The sequence below is a fragment of the Rana temporaria genome, chromosome 7 (assembly GCF_905171775.1).
Source record: "Rana temporaria chromosome 7, aRanTem1.1, whole genome shotgun sequence".
NCBI classification, from domain to species: Eukaryota; Metazoa; Chordata; class Amphibia; order Anura; family Ranidae; genus Rana; species Rana temporaria.
Genome location: NC_053495.1, coordinates 65,366,590 through 65,384,213, shown reverse-complemented (window position 1 = coordinate 65,384,213; position 17,624 = coordinate 65,366,590).

The window sequence follows — 17,624 nt, the reverse complement described above, 5'->3', positions numbered from 1 at the left end:
TATGTTGACTCCTCAGCGCCTGTATGAACCCTGAAAAGGCTGCACCACCATAAAAAAAATCACATTCATTGCACAGTGATTGCAGTGTGGCCTTATTCACTTGAATGAGTTTGCATTTGGAAGTGGCACTGCCTGACAAATGTGACTGGGAGTATAATTTTTGCCTTAGCATATGATCAGACTCCTCTGGGTTCTGTGTTGGTTTGGTGAGCAGTAAAACTGTGGGTCAACCACATATATTTACTGCTCCATGGCCACAAGTGTAAACAACCCCCGAGGCATATTCTGATGATTAGGAAAATAAAAGCTATGAATGGAACGAACATACAAGATATTGCTGAAGTGCTCACCAACAGTTAGAGTACCTATAATGTCTTTCTCTCTCCACCAAACAAGACTTCTCTTTTAATCTTTCCCAAAGTGAAGAAGATGAAGTATGGTCAAAGCTATTTTGGCCATACTTCTATCCTATGGAGTTCACAACAAAGTGCAAAGCACAAACGGTACAAATGTTTTCAGTCAACAGCATGCTTTACATATTTTAAGGAAGAACAATATCTCACCCACAGGGTGTTGCTTTACACTGGTAGCTAAGTAGGAAGTACATACGCCATGCTAAAAATTGCACAGTGAAGTAAGGCATTAGTTTGTCCACCAGAAAACAGAGTGGTTCCAGGACTGTTTTATAAAAGTTTAAAATATAACAGTTTATCAGGTGAGTCAGAGATTTACCATGACATGGGACTTGCAGTTTTGATCAATGGGTTTACATTTCTGCCCGAACTTTAATTTTCGCATTCTTTCCTACACTAAGGCCCCGTACAGACGACCAAACATGTCTGCTGAAACTGGTCTGCGGGCCAGTTTCAGCAGACATGTTCGGTCGTGTGTAGGCCCGAGCGTGCAGGATTCCAGCAAACATTTGCCCGCCGGGCCTTTTCCCAGAGGACAAATATTCCTGGACTTGTTTTAAAACAGTCCGCTGGAATCCTGCCTGCTCGGACATGTTCGGTCGTCTGTACAGACCTACCGTACATGTCCGAGCGCCCGCCATCCCTCGCATGCGTCGAATGACTTTGACGCATGCGTGGAAGCATTTAACTGGCAGGCCCGCCCACGTCGCGGCGACACCGTGTCATCGACGCGGCGACACCGCGGACACGCCCCGCGTATTGTTTACGCGCGGCTTTCTGTACGATGGTTAGTACAGCCATCGTACAGAAAGCCCCGGGCCGACATGTACGGTGAAAACGGTCCGGCGGACCGGTTTCATCGTACATGTTTGCTGGTGTGTACACGGCCTTACAGGTTGTTTTTAATGTATTTGTTGCTGCATTCATTTTCTGCAATTTTACCTATATTATATATATATATATTATAAACACATTAAGAATCCACGAGAACTACCAAGATAATCATGAGTTTGGGAAATACTGGCTAGACCATTCAGATCTCTCTGTTCTAGTGTGTTGTGTTAACGCGTGTTGCTTTAAACGCATCAGAAAAGACCAAACATCAGATGTACCATACTTTCCAATGCAGAGGTGCATTGGGTTAATGTATTGGGGTGCTGTTTACAATGATTGGATAACAACATGTTAATATGTGCTAATGCATGCAGCATTCCTGCAGTGCACCACACTAGAGAGGCCTGAATAGGCCCCAATGCAGGCTGCACTGCAATTTTCTCTGTAGAAGAAATTCGATTTTTGTTTTTTTCTGGTTGGAACCAAAAATATTAGTCATATACTATAATAGATAACTAAACCCTAGTACAACCCCAATTCCAAAAAAAGTTGTGAGAAAAAAAGCTGTTCAAAATCTACATAAAAACATATTGCAATGATTTGCAAATCTCATAAATACATATTTTATTCACAATAGAAAAATATCAAATGTTTAAACCAAGAAAATGGACAATTTTAGGAAAAAATAAGGTCATTTTAAAACTATTACATTTTTTTGGTTTAGATAGAGGAATGTGTCTTCTTTTACAAGTCTGGCTCACTTTTTTTTATAGGGGCAGGGTCACTTTTTTTTTTTTATAGGGGCAGGGTCACTTTAACTTTTTCCTGTTTAAAAATTTGACAAACATTTGCCAGACCAATAACAATCTTCCTGCTGCTGGACACCACCTTTTTAGATGTGATATCAGCAGTCCCAGCAGAAGGTTATGTAAGTAGTGGAGTCAGCACATGCAAGGCCTGATCCACACCTATGCAGGTTGCGGTTTGCGTATTCCAGGTGCGTTTTTGATCCATTGAAGTCTATGGAACCAAAAACCAGAAAAAAATTCCCTGGCCCTTTCCATAAAATTCACAGATGTGAACGTGACCCATAGCAAACCATGTTAAATGGACTGTAGTGTGTTTCTGCAAATCTGAAAGCGCACAAAAATATGCATAGGTGTGAACCAGGCCTAAGTGGAGATGCTGGGTCAGCACAGAGAGTAATCATATACTCCCAGAAGAGGGCTATGACATGGCCATAGAAAGGGGGCGGTGCGAAGGGACTGACTAGTAAAATTTGCTAGCAGGTTCAGCAGCACATTGAAAGTTAATAAAAATAAAAATAAAGAAAAAATGCTGCAAGCATTTCAAATATTTGGTTTTTCCATATATTGTATAGCAATTTTTTTAAGTTAGTAACTGGATCTCTTTAGGAAAATGTGGGAAGGGAGAGTGTAGCAGCATCAGGGTCCTTGAGTTATTTATTTTAATTGTAAAGGGCTATTTTGTTAATGCTTTGTATGGATGTGTATGGAAGTATATTGTTTTGAATGCAAATGCTTTTCTTTGTCAGCAATTGGCAAAATTCAACACAGATTTCATTGAAAATATATTGGAAACTGACAAAACAGCTTTCAAATGTGGGTGGTAGCATTGTATGGGAAAGAGAAACTATGCTGTTTGTCTATAAGAAAATGTTTCTACTAAATAAAATCTTTGTGTAAATTATTGCAATGTGAATAGATTTTTTTTATTTAAGTTCTGGCTACGTGGCTTTCTTAAAGCAGAAGTAAAGTCTATGAAAGTCTAAAAAAAGTTTCCTCCTTCAAAGTAATATCATAATGTGCTAGTATGCACCACATACCGTCTTTTTCTTAAAAGGAAGCCTTCCAGCGGCACGCTGTCACCGCTTTAGAGGCTTCCATCTTCACCCGCTTGTTCATCAGGTTGTCTGACTGGCCGAACCACGATGACGCCACTCCCGCACATGGTAGTCTCGGCCATGGCACTCAGCTCTCAATCAACTGCACGGGTACGCCGTTCCTTCAGCGTGCATCCGCTGGTGACGTCCCCAGCTGCTGCTCACTAGAATATCTTCTAAATGGTGCACGTACAGGTAAGAGTTATTATAAGCTTACTAGTAGGTAAAAAAAAAAAACGAGAGTTTACTACCACTTTAAAGTAAACCCATAGTCAGGGTGTGAACATTTAAGTATTTACATATTATTTTTAACAAGGTAGTTTGACTGAATTCAGACATATGCAGCCTACTATGAAAATGCATGTTGCTGTAACACACAACACTGAATGGTGCATTGCAGTGCTATTCAATTTGAATGGTACTTTAATGCACCTAGCCAGTGTAACATAATGTATGTGTGTTATCGCAAAGCAACACGCAACGTTAAACTATCTGTACATTGTTGTGCCCTGCTTCAGATCAGGTGCATGTCCCTGAAAATGACCATTCCACAGATTTGGCAGCCCATTCAAAATATTTAGGCTGCCTTAAGGCAATGCATGATAATGTGTTTGTGGTAATGCACATCTACAGTGTGTATCCAGCCTGAATGAGTACTAAATTAAGACCTATGTAGCTGCAGGCACTTTGAAGAATTGAATACGCAAACAGTGTATTGAAACCCCAATGTGTTAGCACTCAATCCCATTTTACGGAGCCCGATCCTCTGTATTTACATTGGAGGTTAAAAGGCTGGAGAGTACCTCAGCAGTAGTCACTGCTAAACTAAACTGGCATAGACAAGGACTTCATTGATTCTTCTGTAAACTTTGAGGATTAATTGCTCAATGGGGCCTGCAGCCATAGAGATCCATGAGGACTGTTTAAAAGCCAATTTACTGCTTGCTAGGAATATGTAAACATTTGAAGTTCAAAAACTTGGTTCACTTTAAAGTAGTTCTGCTGTTTGAAAAAAGTTTGTATATTGAGTCCACACACGGTTCAAGCTGGTTACAACTACCCCAGTTACATTTGCAGAATCAAACATAGGCAGTCTCTCTGCAAGAAACAAAACGACATGTACTACACAGTTCAAGTAACTCAATGACCAGGAAATGTATCCTTGTGTGCAGCTCCACAATACACAGCCTTCTACTCATATGACTGCCATCACAGTCTCTGGGCAAGCCATCATACAGAACAGACAATGATGTTAAAGGGTCACTAAAGGAAAAAAATGTTTTAGCTCAAATGACTGTTTACATAAAAGTTAACCGATTCCTTTTAAAAATGATAAAAATCAATCATATAATGTGCCTCTAGTTTCACTTTCGGTTTTAAACTGGTTTCATGTTCCTGTGAACTAGAGAGACACACAGAACAAAAACAAACAAATCCAGGGCAGTGTTTTGTTTTTAAAATGAATCTGATTGGTTCTGTTAAGTTTTAGACACACAGTAATGACAGCTTAGACCACCGTGAAAAGCTCCCAGTACTGTGGTTATAAGGAGCCAGATAAGCAGGAAGTGTGGAGATCAGAGCAGAATTACAGCCACTTCAAAGCAAAAACGAACAATAAGGACATGAAACCAGGACTGCAGTAAGGTAAAGGAAGCTATTTAGCTAAAAAAAAATCCTTTAGTGATCCTTTAATTTACTCCCTCTGAAAAGATAAACCACAGTATTTGCTTATTTAGACCAGGTACACCAAAAATCTGGACCATCACTTTCACTCTTTCCTTTATTACAGGAGTCCAAAATCCCTCTTTTATAGAAGTCACACACACTCTCAGGTTAAACTGAATAAACTGGTGTCTTTATTTAACCTTACCAACTATGGAACTCAGTAGTGCAAACAACACCAGCAAGATTAAAGGGGTTGTAAAGGTACAATTTATTTTTTTCCTAAATAGCTTCCTTTACCCTAGTGTAGTCCTCCTTCACTTACCTCATTCTTTCTTCCATTTTGCTTTTAAATGTCCTTATTTCTTCTGAGAAATCCTCACTTCCTGTTCTTCTGTCTGTAACTACACACAGTAATGCAAGGCTTTCTCCCTGGTGTGGAGAAAGCCTCTTGAGGGGGGAGGGGGCGAGCAGGCAAGTCAGGACACTCTCTACTTTGCAGATAGAGAAAGGAGCTGTGTGTTAGTGGGTGTCCTGACTCTCCTGTAGTCCAAAGGAGGGGGCGAGCACGACACTCCACACCAGGGAGAAAGCCTTGCATTACTGTGTTGAGTTACAGACAAAAGAACAGGAAGTCAGGATTTCTCAGAAGAAATAAGGACATTTAAAAGCAAAATGGAAGGATGAGGTAAGTGAAGGACTGCACTAAGGTAAAGGAAGCTATTTAGGGAAAAAAAATTGTACCTTTACAACCTCTTTAAAGCCAAATAGGACCTTGAGCAAGGTGGCAACTTTGAGCCCTAATCCAGCTACCAACTGACTGATCTGCAGTCTGAGTAGATTGATACTTCTGAGCAGCACTAGACTAGCAGGTAAGTAATTACCAACATCAGGGGCACTTTACTGACCACTACTGGAATTGCAAACTTTTCCACAACCAAAGTATATATACCCACAGGCGCAACCATGTATCTTTTAAACAAATAAAAAGCAGCTGCTCACAAAGTGGCTGATACTCTGTGCATATATCAAAAGTAAATATATAACAAGAGCCACGCCGTATGCAATTTTTATTACGGTAATAATTATTATTTATGAAAATTGCAGACAGCAAAACTTTTCCTCAAACCAGAACTAATGGTGCCCTGATGTAATGTAGTGCACATGCTATATGACGTGATATACATCAGGAATGCCAAACTAAACTGCTAAATATATATGCTATGTTATACATTACATTACACGGTATTGTACATTTATACCACAAGGAAGTTTTTAACGAATTCTGTATTTTATCCCATTCAATGTACAGGCAACTTTTGCTAGTCTTGAAACAATATAGCTTGCATTAAAGCCTTTATTAGGGTACTCTATGAAAACATTGCTATGTTTAATCCCCTTTATATATGGGCCATAATAAAAGTCTCCAACAACAAGGTGACTTAACACTGTTTTTACACTTTGTTAACAATTGGCAGAAGCTACTAAAAGATGGTGAATTCTCATACAGTTTTAGGATGTTATACCTGGGACCATCTTTCATCATCTGCTTCTGTAACCTGAGTGATGTCGACTTCAAGTTTTCAAAGTCCATTAGGGTCCTTAGCTCATGAAAAACAGTACCACTGGATTTTAAACCATCATGTCTCATATTTACTGATATGTATTAGTAGTGTATGAGGCTTAACAGGACATCCACTTTGGGCTCCATCACTCATAGCAGAACCAGCAAGTGGCACTAGTACTGACTCCTGGTGTCCTTCCTGGCTGAGCAACCAATTAGCAGCAGCATAGACCCATCTTTAGCATCAGTAAGTGCACAGGATCACTGCCAGCTAGTTTTATAGGCAGTGAATTTAGCAAGCCAGACATAAGAGGAAGAGCTAGAAATAGCATAGAGCTTAGCACCACCTCTGCAACTGTTCTTGTTCCTCCGGTTGTGCAAGGCAGGCTTTCCACCTCAAATGGTTTTCTTAGGCTATCTTTAATTAATAGAAGCTCTCCAGTTTGTTCTTTAATGACCGTATGCAGGTTGTCAAAGAGGTTTCAGTATGTGTGCAGAGTTGCAGGCAGATTTTATCTGACCTGTCCTGCCTGAATGGCTACTTAAACCCATAAATTGCAGTGCTAATGAGGAATGTGTGGAACCTGAAAAAAGTTGGGCAAGAAACCTGTAAAACAGCTATTCATCTACCAATTCCAGTGACTCAGATTTTAATAACTGTTTAAAGGAGGTTCCGCCGATTTTTTTTTTTTTTTTAAGTCAGCAGCTACAAATATGGCAGCTGCTGACTTTTAAAAAATGGACACTTACCTGTCCAGCGTGCCCGCGATGTCAGCAGCCGAGGCTGAGCAATCGCTCGGTCCTCAGCTGCTTCCGCCGCCATCCTCGTGAGGGAATCAGGAAGTGAAGCCTGGCGGCTTCACTGCCTGATTCCCTACTACGCATGCGCTAGGGTTGCGGCGCGCTATCACTGGTCCCCGCTCTTTCCTGGGAACAGTGTTTCCAAGAAGACAGCGGGGAGAGTGACGTCACAGGCTGGATTTCCTGCGAGGATCAGACCCAGAAGTGGTGCAAATACCGGTCTCAGACAGGTATCTGCACCCCCTCCCCCCTGAAAGGTGCCAAATGTGTCACCGGAGGGATCCAAAAAGCGGAGGTTCACTTTTTGTGTGAACCTCCGCTTTAAGCCAGCCACTACACTGACTCCATGCAACTGTCTGATCAAATATAGATGGCCCAGTGCTTACAGAGGGAGTGGTAAAGAAGGTAATAGTGTCCTCTTGTCCGGGGCTGGGCATCTCTGGTGTGCAACACCTGCCAGTTCAACAGCATAACAGAGTTTTGGCCAGCTGCAAGTAGTGAGAGATTCTGATAGTGTGTAGAGAGGCCACTGACAAGCCATCCATACACCTGCAGGGCCCAAGACACATGCCTAGGTCACCTTGGGGATGATTCGACTATACAAAAAACATTCTTGAAATCTAATCTCATCATCCACAGCACTTGCTGACATTTTTCTCCACCCCAGTTCCTATGTTTTTGTGCATAGGACACGGAAACAAAGGTAAGCAACTCAACTATGCACAAAAACATAGGAACTGTGGGGCAGAAAAATGGCAGCAGGTGCTCTAGACCAGTGTTTCTCAACTCCAGTCCTCAAGGCGCCCCAACAGGTCATGTTTTCAGGATTTTCCTCAGATGAAATGGCTGTGGTAATTACTAAGGCAGTGAAACTGATCAAATCACCTCTGTAAAATAATGGAAATCCTGAAAACATGACCTGTTGGGGCACCTTGAGGACTGGAGTTGAGAAACACTGCTCTAGACTGATGAAAATGTGAAAGATTTGGCTGTAGCAGGAGGCTGCTTGTTTGCTGAAGGACAGTACAATAATGAATGTCTGCAGGCAATAAAGCATGATGTAGGTCCCTTGCAAATTTGGTGCTGCATTTTTGCAAATGGAGTTTGAGATTTGGTCAGGATGAATGGTGTCCTCAATACTGAGAAATACAGGCAGATACAGTGCATCCAGAAAGTATTCACAGCGCTTCACTTTTTTATGTTACGGCCTTATTCCAAAATGGATTAAATTCATTATTTTTTCTAAAATTCTACAAACAATATGCCATAATGACAACGTGAAAGAAGCTTGTTTGAAATCTTTGCAAATTTATTAAAAATAAAAATGAAACAATTCCATGTACAAAAGTATTCACAGCCTTTGCTCAATACTTTGTTGAAGCACATATTACAGCCTCAAGTCTGATGCTAAAAGCTTAGCACATCTATTTCTGGGCAGTTTCTCCCATTCTTGGGGAGCGTCGTTACACAGCCATTTTCAGATTTCTCCAGAGATGTTCAAATCGGGTTCAAGTCTGGGCTCTGGCCGGGCCACTCAAGGACATTCACAGAGTTGTCCCGTAGCCACTTCTTCATTATCTTGGTCGTTGCCCTGTTGGAAGATAAACCTTCATCCCAGTCTGAGGTCCAAAGTGCTCTAGAGCAGGTTTTCATAACCAAATGTAAAAAATCCTAAGGAAAAACCAGAGGAAAACACTGCGCTAATACGTGATGAAAAAAATGATGATAGTAAGTGACAAAAGCAGCTAGTACCTATTGCTCAAAATACCCAAAGCAAAAAAACGTACAACCAAAAAGAAGGTACAGCGCTGATGTGAATGAATTAAGTTGTGAATAAACCAAATAAATTATGAAAAATAATCAGTGACTTGATGAACAAAACAAATTAATTATGTAGTGAAAAAGTTCATAAAAAATGTCCAAAAGTGAAAGGGTAAATATGCTGATCCTCCACCAATCAATGATTGAATATAGGTGATAAAATAGCAAATATGAATCAGTGAAAAAAGAGTCCAATGGTAAAAACAAACGAAATTCTTAATCTTCCACCAAGAGAAAACACCCGTGTGATGGTATTCCAGTCTGCTTACCAGATTCCCTGACCGTTAATGCGGTCAGATAGAGCCCAGAGATCTTTTAAAGTCCTCTCAAGTGGACTATATAACAGCAGGTTACACAGATCGAATCGTCTACTGCTCCAAAACTCCAGATAAAATGAGGATGCGCTCATGTATTCAAAGAGAAAGAACGAGAAATAGCTCCATAGTGAAGTACTGTATGTAAGGATTATTTATTAAGGAAATAATTGCACTTACAATTCGGTCGATATAAAAAGGCTTGTCATAGATCCCAGCGCATGCAGCGCGTACTGAGAATCGAATCCTGGTGGCTGTGCTCAGTGTGTATAGCTCTCTCCGTACGAGCGATGACAAGGTACGCTTTAGGCCACTCCTACGTACGTTTCGTTGTAAGACGTCGTCGGGGATGGACCAATAGCGCGCCGGCCATCGCTAGAGCATTATATAGTGTCAGGCCGCCATTTTGATTGTGGGCGAACACTAAGGGCAGGCGGAAATGGCTGTATACACACTAAGAAAGAACTGATGGAGAATCGAATCACGATGCAGATGACTGCCATCTTGTGGAGAAATAGGAGAAGAGTCTTACCACACACGGAGACACAGCATCAGGAAACGAATGGGACATGGTGTACAATATATAATTGCATAAATTGGATAGACAAATGATGGTCCATTAATACAATTACATAAAAAAGCCTAAATATCTTAATGTAACATTATGAAATCTATAATAATATCTTTAATTAAATAAAATTGATTAAAACATTTATATATATCACATATTAAAAATATATAAAATATTAAAAAATTAAAAAATATTATAAAAATACAGTAAAAAATGGAGAAGCTATGTATTGCTGAGGAAACAATTTATGTCCCACTCTACGTTCAACCCGAAAGGGACAAAGCTTTTCATATTAAAAATCCATTGAGTTTCAGATTTGGATATAGAACGTACTTTGTTTGTACCCCTCCAGGGAGCATTAAGTTTTTCAATAGGAAGAAATAAAGTTCCTGCAATCTGTTTATTATGGTATTTAGCATAATGCTTAGACAGATTGTGTTTAGAAAACCCTCGCCCTACATTGCCAACATGTTCTTCCAATCTGACATGTAATGCCCGTTTTGTACGTCCTATATACTGTTTAGAACAGGGGCATTGTACAAGATAGACTACATGATCACTGGTGCAAGTGATGAATGAGTCTATATTATATGTCCTTTTAGTCTGAGTGGACTGGAAAGACAAAAGCTTACGTCCGCGGAAAGAGTTGATTTTACAAATATTGCACTTTCTGCAAGGATAGAAACCTTTCATATCTTGGAAAAACCCTATTGTATTTGGCGGGTCAATTACATTCGGGGCAACTTTTAAACGCAATGGCGGTGCTCCTCTAAAGATGACAACTGGTTGATCCGGAATTACTGCCCCCAAAACGCGATCATTTTTTAAAATCTTCCAATGTTTCTTTAAGATTTTTTTAACAGAAAAGTGCTGATTAGAATAACCAGTAATCATTGCATAACTAAATTTTGGATCTATATTATTTCTTGGAGCTCTCTTAGTGTCAAGTAACTGATTTCTATCGATTGTCCCCACTTGTTGGACAATCTCATCAATAGTGGCCTGATCATAACCTTTTTCCAAAAATTTAGTTTTTAAAATGCCAGCCTGTTGAAAATAATCGTCTGATGATGTGCAATTTCGCCTAATCCTTTGGAGTTGGCCCTTTGGTATGGCTTTAAGCCATTGGGCATGATGGCAACTATTCAGAGGAATATAGGCATTGCGATCTGTCGGTTTGAAATGGGTTGTGGTTTTAACAACTCCATCGTGAACCAAAATGTTTAAGTCTAAGAAGTGAATCTCAGAATCGCTTGCCTCATACGTTAAAATTATGCCCTTATCATTCCTATTCAGTCTGGCAAAAAAACTTTCCAATGAAGGGAGATCACCTTCCCAAATTATCAAGACATCATCGATATATCTTTTCCACAACCTCAGCTCGTTGGGGGGATTGATGTCTATTAGATCTCTCTCCCAAAAAGCTAAAAAAAGGTTAGCTAGGCTCGGGGCAAATTTAGCCCCCATTGCCACGCCCCTTGTTTGTAAATAAAAATTCTTTCCAAACAAAAAATAATTATGAGTGGTTGCAAAAATTAATAAATTAATAATGAAATCTCTTTGAATAATAGAAAGAGTAGAGTCTTGTTGAATATAAAAGCGAACGGCCTCTAATCCATCATCATGCGAAATGATCGTGTATAAAGAATTTACATCCGCAGTTGCGAGGATATAACCATCCCTCCAACCACATTCACTGAGCAAATTGATCACTTGTGTTGTGTCACGCAAATATGATGGTGTGGTGATGACCAGAGGTTGTAGGAACTCGTCAATATATTTTCCCAGACGTGCCGTTATTGAGTCCAATCCACTAATAATTGGACGCCCTGGCGGATGGGTAGAGTTTTTATGCACCTTGGGCAGGTAGTACATAATAGGAATTCTTGGTGCTGAAGGCACCAAAAAAGCTGTCTCTTTCTTATTTAATACTCCAAGAGAATAACCCTCGTTGATCAAAGTTTTGAGTTCCTTTTTAAATTTAACCGTGGGGTTAATGGCAAGCTTGCTATAAGTGGCAGTATCAGACAGCAACCTTTCCATCTCAGAAATGTAGTCAGCTTTATTTAATATCACGACACCACCACCTTTGTCCGCTGGGCGTATGACGATGTCATTGCGTGCACAAATTAATTTTAAATTGTTATGAAATTCAGTATTGTTTTTGATCCGCGGGATTTTAAGGTCTATTATATCCTTCATAACTAACTCTTTAAAAGTTTGAATGGATGGGGCTGTGAATCCTGGGGGGTTAAACACAGACGCATTAGATAAACGTGAGTGTTTAATTGGAACAATGTTGTCGTTCAACATAGAAGCCCTGGGCTGAAGCCCAATGTTGTGGGAAACAGATTGAGCTGTGACTGAACTCCCATATGGGTTGAGCATAAAGTGTCGCTTTATACTCAATTTGCGTATCAGTTTATGTGCATCGATAAAAGTCTCAAATTTATTCAATGCTCGTGGGGGTGCAAATTTGAGGCCATGACTTAGCACCGACTGTTCCCCTGTAGTTAATTGGGCGGAACTCAAATTAAACACCCCACTGATATTCACTGTTTTCTTCTCTTTGGCCCTGATACGCCTCCCCCCTCTGAGGCCCCTCTGTCGTCGTGAGCCCTTTTGGGGGTGGCGTTGGCCCTGGGAAAAAAATGTACAGACTCATTTCTATTCAGCATAGACGGTGAGTCATGTTCTCGTCTGAATCTGGTAGAGTGGTTAATGTATTGAACCGGGTGTCTGGAAATAGTTGGATCAGTTACCGGTTCATCTCTTTGATGGTGCATAAGGGGTGAAAATCTATTATGCGTAGTGGTTCTATTTTCCCTGGGATAAAACCTGGAATTACGATCCCTTGAACGATCTCTATGGTCATCTCTAGGATGACTGTGTTCCGGCTGACTGCCATAGAAAGAACCATGGTCGTCACGATAATCTGCATGTCTTCTGTTACGTTGATAATCATCATGGTCAGAAGGACCACGGCGACCATCGCCCCTTTCAGCATAGTATCCTCTATCACTATTGGGTGGCCCTCGAACATGGGTAGCCCGAGGGCTCTCTCTATGGTGTACATGGTCGTATTGAGGGCCAGGTTTCTTTTTTTTGCCTTTATTGTTTTTAGGTCTCACCGTAGTATAACCCGGTGGAATCTGAGTTGGAGGGTTAAAAACAGCCTTTCCTGCCATATCCATGGCAGGACCGACCGTTGAACGTTGATCCCCCTGTTCAGAAGGTAATATCACCGGAGTGCCAATCCACGAGGGTAAAATAGGGGCAGAAGAAGCCTCCATTTCCTCGACTAACTTAGCTTGCCATTTGAAAACCATGCCATTAGAGTAATCGAGAAAATCTCGATTATATTTCTTCTTTTTTGATTTCTGTTCCTGATCTTCTTTCTCTAAATATGTTTTCAAGGTATCAGATTTGTGTTTATAGCTGTCAAGTTCTTTAAAGGGGATGAGCTTCTCCTTCAACAGAATTACCTCATCATTGAGTGATCTGAGCTTACTCTTTTTTTTATCAATCAAAAACTCTAAAAATCTAACACCTGTGTCATTGAAATACAGATACCAACTTTCAAGATCAGTTTCCCCCTTTTGCGGGCTAACTTCCCATCTTAAGCTCCGTGGGACCATTTTTTGGGTCACATATTGCTCAAGATAGGCTATGTCCCAACCGGTATGTAACTCTGAAACAAGTAAATTCTTTAATCGCAAAAAAATTCCTCCTATTTCATCAGTCTGGATGGCATTGTTACCATCGAACACACCTTCAGAGTTCAATTTATATTGAGTGCGAAATTCAAAAATGTCCATGATGGACAGTGAGCAGCAATGTTGTGGTATAGAAAAAATCAAATGTAAAAAATCCTAAGGAAAAACCAGAGGAAAACACTGCGCTAATACGTGATGAAAAAAATGATGATAGTAAGTGACAAAAGCAGCTAGTACCTATTGCTCAAAATACCCAAAGCAAAAAAATAAATAAAGCTGACTACATTTCTGAGATGGAAAGGTTGCTGTCTGATACTGCCACTTATAGCAAGCTTGCCATTAACCCCACGGTTAAATTTAAAAAGGAACTCAAAACTTTGATCAACGAGGGTTATTCTCTTGGAGTATTAAATAAGAAAGAGACAGCTTTTTTGGTGCCTTCAGCACCAAGAATTCCTATTATGTACTACCTGCCCAAGGTGCATAAAAACTCTACCCATCCGCCAGGGCGTCCAATTATTAGTGGATTGGACTCAATAACGGCACGTCTGGGAAAATATATTGACGAGTTCCTACAACCTCTGGTCATCACCACACCATCATATTTGCGTGACACAACACAAGTGATCAATTTGCTCAGTGAATGTGGTTGGAGGGATGGTTATATCCTCGCAACTGCGGATGTAAATTCTTTATACACGATCATTTCGCATGATGATGGATTAGAGGCCGTTCGCTTTTATATTCAACAAGACTCTACTCTTTCTATTATTCAAAGAGATTTCATTATTAATTTATTAATTTTTGCAACCACTCATAATTATTTTTGGTTTGGAAAGAATTTTTATTTACAAACAAGGGGCGTGGCAATGGGGGCTAAATTTGCCCCGAGCCTAGCTAACCTTTTTTTAGCTTTTTGGGAGAGAGATCTAATAGACATCAATCCCCCCAACGAGCTGAGGTTGTGGAAAAGATATATCGATGATGTCTTGATAATTTGGGAAGGTGATCTCCCTTCATTGGAAAGTTTTTTTGCCAGACTGAATAGGAATGATAAGGGCATAATTTTAACGTATGAGGCAAGCGATTCTGAGATTCACTTCTTAGACTTAAACATTTTGGTTCACGATGGAGTTGTTAAAACCACAACCCATTTCAAACCGACAGATCGCAATGCCTATATTCCTCTGAATAGTTGCCATCATGCCCAATGGCTTAAAGCCATACCAAAGGGCCAACTCCAAAGGATTAGGCGAAATTGCACATCATCAGACGATTATTTTCAACAGGCTGGCATCTTAAAAACTAAATTTTTGGAAAAAGGTTATGATCAGGCCACTATTGATGAGATTGTCCAACAAGTGGGGACAATCGATAGAAATCAGTTACTTGACACTAAGAGAGCTCCAAGAAATAATATAGATCCAAAATTTAGTTATGCAATGATTACTGGTTATTCTAATCAGCACTTTTCTGTTAAAAAAATCTTAAAGAAACATTGGAAGATTTTAAAAAATGATCGCGTTTTGGGGGCAGTAATTCCGGATCAACCAGTTGTCATCTTTAGAGGAGCACCGCCATTGCGTTTAAAAGTTGCCCCGAATGTAATTGACCCGCCAAATACAATAGGGTTTTTCCAAGATATGAAAGGTTTCTATCCTTGCAGAAAGTGCAATATTTGTAAAATCAACTCTTTCCGCGGACGTAAGCTTTTGTCTTTCCAGTCCACTCAGACTAAAAGGACATATAATATAGACTCATTCATCACTTGCACCAGTGATCATGTAGTCTATCTTGTACAATGCCCCTGTTCTAAACAGTATATAGGACGTACAAAACGGGCATTACATGTCAGATTGGAAGAACATGTTGGCAATGTAGGGCGAGGGTTTTCTAAACACAATCTGTCTAAGCATTATGCTAAATACCATAATAAACAGATTGCAGGAACTTTATTTCTTCCTATTGAAAAACTTAATGCTCCCTGGAGGGGTACAAACAAAGTACGTTCTATATCCAAATCTGAAACTCAATGGATTTTTAATATGAAAAGCTTTGTCCCTTTCGGGTTGAACGTAGAGTGGGACATAAATTGTTTCCTCAGCAATACATAGCTTCTCCATTTTTTACTGTATTTTTATAATATTTTTTAATTTTTTAATATTTTATATATTTTTAATATGTGATATATATAAATGTTTTAATCAATTTTATTTAATTAAAGATATTATTATAGATTTCATAATGTTACATTAAGATATTTAGGCTTTTTTATGTAATTGTATTAATGGACCATCATTTGTCTATCCAATTTATGCAATTATATATTGTACACCATGTCCCATTCGTTTCCTGATGCTGTGTCTCCGTGTGTGGTAAGACTCTTCTCCTATTTCTCCACAAGATGGCAGTCATCTGCATCGTGATTCGATTCTCCATCAGTTCTTTCTTAGTGTGTATACAGCCATTTCCGCCTGCCCTTAGTGTTCGCCCACAATCAAAATGGCGGCCGGACACTATATAATGCTCTAGCGATGGCCGGCGCGCTATTGGTCCATCCCCGACGAAACGTACGTAGGAGTGGCCTAAAGCGTACCTCCTTGTCATCGCTCGTACGGAGAGAGCTATACACACTGAGCACAGCCACCAGGATTCGATTGTCAGTACGCGCTGCATGCGCTGGGATCTTTGACAAGCCTTTTTATATCGACCGAATTGTAAGTGCAATTATTTCCTTAATAAATAATCCTTACATACAGTACTTCACTATGGAGCTATTTCTCGTTCTTTCTCTTTGAATACATGAGCGCATCCTCATTTTATCTGGAGTTTTGGAGCAGTAGACGATTCGATCTGTGTAACCTGCTGTTATATAGTCCACTTGAGAGGACTTTAAAAGATCTCTGGGCTCTATCTGACCGCATTAACGGTCAGGGAATCTGGTAAGCAGACTGGAATACCATCACACGGGTGTTTTCTCTTGGTGGAAGATTAAGAATTTCGTTTGTTTTTACCATTGGACTCTTTTTTCACTGATTCATATTTGCTATTTTATCACCTATATTCAATCATTGATTGGTGGAGGATCAGCATATTTACCCTTTCACTTTTGGACAGGTTTTCATAACCACTTCCAGCCCAAGGACGTCATATGACGTCCTGGACTTTCAGCGGGGATATCTGAATGATACCTGCAGCTACAGGCATTGTTCAGATATCATTATTTCCAGCCGGCGATTCTGTGCACGATAACAATGATCATAGCGGCAGTTCCACCGCTTGATTGTTCTTATAGGCGACGGAAGGGGACTTTCCACCGCCATCTGGTGCTTCTCCGGGCTCTCCCATGCCATTGGGGGCCCGGAAAAAGAATTGGCCGGCGTCAGATGACGATGATAGAGATTTACAGTCATCTCTACGACCGTCGGAGGCCTAGGCGTGGGTTCCCTGATGTAAACAAAGCCGCAATCACGGCTGTCAGCATGAGATCATTGAAATTTTTTTCTCGATCTCATGCTTTCCAGCCTGAAGGAGAGATGTGGGGTCTTATTGACCCCACATCTCTCCATAAAGAGGACATGTCACAATAGATTACTATTACAAGGGATGTTTGCATTCCTTGTAATAGGAATAAAAGTAATTAAAAAAATTTAAAATGTAAAAAAAAAAAAAAAAAAAAGAAGTGTAAAAATAAAACAAAATTAAGTAAAAAGAAAAATTAAAATGCCCGTCCCCAGTAGCTCACGCTCAGAAGCAAACACACACGTAAGTCCCGCCCACATATGTAAACGCCATTTAAACCACAATGGCCAGCACCGCCGAAGAGCCTGCAAAGCGCCTTACCCTTAATTCGGCATCTAGCAGGGGTTAAAAGCGCCCCGATAGCGACCGAAAATCGCCTCTAAAACTATAGTAAAGCGCCGCTAAAACTACCAACACTTTACCGCCAACGCCACCATGCCTCAGTGTGAAAGTGCCCTTAGACTACTTCATGGCTTGGTTTGTGCGCTGACATGCTGTGGGAC